This window comes from Pinus tabuliformis, chromosome Q, assembly GCF_031772625.1.
Source record: "Pinus tabuliformis cultivar Carrire ecotype Pingquan chromosome Q, CPIR1, whole genome shotgun sequence".
In the NCBI taxonomy this organism is placed as follows: domain Eukaryota; kingdom Viridiplantae; phylum Streptophyta; class Pinopsida; order Pinales; family Pinaceae; genus Pinus; species Pinus tabuliformis.
In genome coordinates this window covers 140782480-140787928 of record NC_142296.1, presented here as the reverse complement: position 1 = coordinate 140787928, position 5449 = coordinate 140782480, and the positions used below count along the sequence as shown (strand labels likewise).

Sequence of the window (5449 nt, the reverse complement as noted above, 5' to 3'; positions counted from 1 at the left end):
ATATATATATATATTTTGAAAATGAATAAAAAACTAACACCTCCAATTTCTGAAGGAATAGATATGGTAGCTGAATGGAATAGAGACGTATTACTGCAATGTAAATACATTTATACATACAAAATCACAAAAAGAAATAACTGAGAAACATAACGATGACCGTATACAGGTATTATTCGCGGACAATAGAGCAATGAAAAGATCACACTTTACCTATCCAAGAATGAAAGGAATATATGAATCAATATAAGAATTTTTTAAAATATGTAATTGTTATTACAATCCTAAAAATGGACCATCTAAAATAGACACTGCACAAAGAGGAAAATTAATTACAAACACTGCTGGAATAGACAGTGTTAACATAAGGTGACCCAAAGGTTTCCTTTTTTCCTATATACAAACTGGCGCCTCATCACATAGTGTGATGAGTATGTGCCTTGTTCAATTGAGGTTTCAAAACCTGAATAGTTCGAATCAACAAAACATAAATTCATAGCACAAAAGTTCCTCAACACCCGAACATTAAACCCATAATAAAGCTATAACCCATATGATACCAGAAATTTTCCCAGAGATAAATAACTCCTGCACTTTTTGCTATGGTGAAACAAATGTAACCAACCTGGAACCATAGCAACCATGGGAATAAATATCGGAGATGACAGAATGATCTCACTAACTAGAGGTAACGAGAAGTAGTGAATATGCGAAAATCATGGAAGATAGAGAATGTATTAGGTAAGATTATCTTTCCAAATCGATTTCAAAAAAGAACCATTAAACCCCGAATGGAAACCAATCTTACTTGTGTGGGATCCGAAGAAATCAAGGAGTTCGCGCCTTTAAGTTCTGTCAAAAAATTAATTGGTAGAGTAAACCTCGGTGCAAGAGAAAAATATTTCACCAATGAAGGGGAGGCATAATGAAGGTATATATTACCTTACCATAATTTGTGTGGTGAACTAGAGAGACAATGCACCGAAAACCTTGAACCAACTCGGTGGTGGAGTGAATCCCTTATCCTTCCTATGATTTCCATACGAAACCAAGAAGAACCATTACTACATTCATACCCTTAATTGAAGCATTGTAATCCCGCCAAGATAAGGAAATAAGAGTTAAATAATTAAGGTTAAATTGGAATGATATTGTAATCGGTTACCAGGAAGGGGCGTAGTAAGAATTGAACTCAAAAATACGAGAATTTCCACCATAAGCATTATCCATTGAACCTGTAGTTAAGCACCACATGAATGCTAGAATGGTGAGCAACACGGTAAAAGGAAAGAAAAAACTCCGCAAAATGTACAAACCTCGAGAAATTAATTATATTATCGTTACATAGAAATACCAAACAATATAGATGCCTCATGAAAATAGCAGAACAAAGGAATTTAACAATTTAGCGGCAGTGATACCTGGAAGCACGAAGAAAAAAATGTTGAGTGTAAGGGACTCCATCTTTGAATCGCCACCATGATTTATTGAGAGTCACATGGAAGCCATGTACCACCGACGACTGTCAAAACCACATAGGAGTGCCACCAAGAGAGGAGGGTGACAACAAATGTGGCATAATGCCCACTATCCATGACAAAAGAGGGTTAGCGTTAGAAACGTCAATCTCCACCCTTGATTGACTCAAGAGTCATCTCGGCCATTGAACATTGCCCGACGAGCCACCTACACTCCATGTTATGGAGGTAATCATGGCACAAATATATTGGTTAGCACATTCCTAAGATGAGACTATATAGAGAGAAAAAAATTGAAAAATTACATAAAGATGTTGTATGGGGAAGCAGATGTTAAACATGCATGGAGGAAGCCACTTAGATATCCATTAACAAGGGTCATCATGTGATTAATATGGAATGTAGCAAATGAATGTTATGGAGTTATGTATGTTGGGATTGGAGCCTGATTATCTTTTGTGTTCAAAGGTATAGCCACATTGGACCCGAGTTCGAAATGGGGTGGCAACGCCGCCCGTAAAATATTTGCTGCACGGGGGGTCTAGGGGGCGGCAGCTTCAACCTTTGGGGAGCCTCCCCTGGTAGGGGATTTCGGGGGCAGTGCCCTCGAAGCTAAAAACAAATGTAAAATTGCCTCATAAAAGTATAGTAATTTCTAGTCAATCTGGGCCATTCATTAAGCAGATGATCTGACAGTAGAACTTATGTTTAGTTTAGGGTTTTTTGTCCTAGAAGGCAACCCCTCTCTTTGTATGAGGGCATTGTATTGAGTCTATGTAATAAATGTGTATTCTTCGAGCAAGAAGCAATGAGGTGACATTGTGAGAGAAAATAGAGGATATTACAATGGATCTGCTGTAGGTTGTGTCTCTTCATTTTGCTGGATAATAGAAAGGAAGGACTGGATATTCGGGGTGGACATAGCCCAAATTGGGTGAACCACGTATATCTGTGTCTCTCTTGTTTTATGAATTTTCTATGTTTATATCTGTACAACATTTTATGTGTTACATTGCTCCATAATATATAATTTTCTAACAACTGGTATCAGAGCCGAAGCTCTATTTGGCTGATAAACTCACAGGAAAGAAGGGTTCCTCATTTGAGTGGGAGTAATGGCGAAAGATGGTAAGTTTAGGGTCGAGAAATTTAATGGCCAAAACTTCTCGCTGTGGAAGATGCAGATGGAAGATTATCTGTATCAGAGAGATCTGTACCTACCATTGGGCAGAAAAACAAAGATGCCAACGGGAATGAAAAATGAAGAATGGAACCTTCTCGATAGAAAGGCACTTGGAACAGTACAGTTGTGCCTCGCAGCATCAATCGCCTTCAATATTTCAAAGGAAAAATGACAGAGGGTTTGATTAAGGCACTGGAGAAACTATATGAAAAATCCTCGGCCTCAGACAAGGTATTTCTTATGAAACAGTTATTTAATATGAAGGTGTCGGAAGGTGTATCTGTTGCAGACCATTTAAATGATTTTAATATTGTTACAAGTCAGTTATGTTCTGTAGGGGTAAACTTTGATAATGAAGTTAGAGCTTTGTTATTCTTGTGCTCATTACCAGAAAGTTGGAATGGTTTAGTAATGGCCATTAGTAAATCTGTTTCTAGATGTAGTACTTTAAAGTTTGATGATGTTGTTGGTGCTATCCTTAGCCAGGAAATGCGACAGAAAAGCTCCAGTGAGACACCGGGTAATGATTTGAGTGCAGAGTCTAGGGGAAGAAAAATGGAAAGAGGAAAGAGCTCAGGATGTCGCAGTAAATCAAGGAAAGGTAGATCTAAGTCTAGATTGGGGATAGTGTGCTGGAAAAGCAGAAAGAAATGACACTTAAAGAAAGATTGTAGATATTGGAAGGGAAAAGAAGAGATGCACAACAAGAAAACAATCATGAAGCAAATGTGACAGGTGAGGTGTTACAAGATGCTTTGATTCTTTCTTTCAAAAATATTATTCATTCCTGGGTGGTAGATTCAGGGGCCCCATCCATGCCACACCTGATAAGATATACATTCATAACTATGTTCAGGAAGATTTTGGACAAGTTCGTTTGGGTGATGATAAACCCTGTAAAATTGTTGGAATGGGTAAGATTCTTGCAAAACAACAGAATGGAAACCAATGGCTACTAGAGGAGGTAAGGCATGTTCCAGATCTAAAGAAAAATCTAATTTCAATAGGGCAGTTAGGTGGTGAAGGTTGTGTGTCAACTTTCACAAATAAAGCTTGGAAGGTTACCAAAGGAGCCCTGGTAATAGCAAAAGGTGAAAGGGTTGGTACATTGTATTTATGCAATGGTATTTCTAACTCTGTTAATGCTTTAACTTCCAAAGGAGCAGATCTAGCATTATGGCATCATAAGCTTGGACACATGAGTGAAAAGGGGATGGAGATTCTTCACTCAAGGAATTTGTTGTTGGCTTTGAAGAATGTTGATTTGGACTTCTATGAGAATTGCGTTTATGGAAAACAGAAGAATGTCAAATTTCTTAGAGTTGGGAAAGAAAAGAAGAGTGAAAAATTAGAGCTTGTGCATACAGATATATGGGGACCTGCTCAGGTATCATCTCTTGGTGGCTCTCGTTATTATGTTACTTTTATTGATGATGCAACTAGAAAAACTTGGATTTATTGTATTAAGAATAAATATGATGTATTTGATACTTTCAAGAAATGGAAAGCTTTGGTTGAGATTGAGACAAGAAAGAAATTAAAGTGTCTCAGATCAGAAAATGAAGGTGAATATTGCAGCAAAGAGTTTGATAGGTACTATTTAGAGCATGGAATTCGTAGAGAGAATACAGTTCCAAGAACACCACAAGAAAATGGTGTGTCAGAAAGGATGAACAAAACAATCATGGAGCGTGCAAGGTGCATGAGATTGCATGTAGGATTGCCTTTACAATTTTGGGCAGTTGCTATAGATATTGTTGTTTATCTAATAAACAGAGGGCCTTCAAGTTCCTTGGATGGTGGTGTTCCAGAGGAAGCATAGACACGTAAAAAGGTAAACTACTCTTTTTTAAAGCCTTTTGGTTGTGAGGCCTTTGTCCATATTGATAAAGAAAATAGAACGAAGCTTGAGGCAAAGTCAAATAAATGTACCTTTATTGGATATGGTGTTAATGATTTTGGTTATCGCTTATATGATTACAAAAATCACAAAATCATTAGGAGCAGAGATGTAATATTCAATGAAAAGGTCTTGTATAAGAATCAATTGCAAGAAAAGAAATAGGAAAAATAAAACAAGGAATACACAGTTCTTGATGAAATCACTGAAAAGGTAAAGGTGACTAAAAATAATAATAATCAACAACCACAACAATAACAGCCACCACAACAGCAACAGGCACCCCAAACACCTGAAAGTGGTGTTAGAATATCTTCTAGGATAAGTAGACCCCCTGAACAATACTCTCATTTATTATATTATTTATTGTTGATTGATTCTGGTGAACCCGAATGTTTTGAAAAAGCAATGCAGGTTGAAAGCAGGAAGAAGTGGGAGGTAGCCATGGAAGAAGAGATGGACTCCTTAATGTATAACTAGACTTGGGACTTAGTCAGGTTACCTAAAGGAAAAACTACATTGAAGAATAAATGGGTTTATAGGCTGAAGGAAGAAAATGGAGGAAAATAGAGGTACAAATCTAGACTTGTGGTGAAGGGGTTTGCACAGAAGAAAGGTATTGATTTTGATGAAATATTTTCTCCTGTTGTTAAAATGTCTTCAATCAGAACTATTTTAAGTCTAGTAGAAGCTAATAAGAATCAATTGCAAGAAAAGAAATAGGAAAAATAAAACAAGGAATACACAGTTCTTGATGAAATCACTGAAAAGGTAAAGGTGACTAAAAATAATAATAATCAACAACCACAACAATAACAGCCACCACAACAGCAACAGGCACCCCAAACACCTGAAAGTGGTGTTAGAATATCTTCTAGGATAAGTAGA

General features: G+C 37.0%; 1 long non-coding RNA gene across 1 annotated transcript; it reads right to left on the bottom strand.

The window, feature by feature from the left end:
* Nucleotides 1–319: 319 nt before the first annotated feature.
* On the bottom strand, nt 320–1673 carry LOC149218647 (uncharacterized). Its single transcript, XR_016248634.1, has 5 exons — nt 1422–1673; nt 1166–1235; nt 943–1029; nt 809–852; nt 320–625 (listed from the first exon to the last, which is right to left on the bottom strand). It is a non-coding gene; the product is annotated as an uncharacterized LOC149218647 (long non-coding RNA).
* Between the last annotated feature and the right edge of the window lie 3776 nt (nt 1674–5449).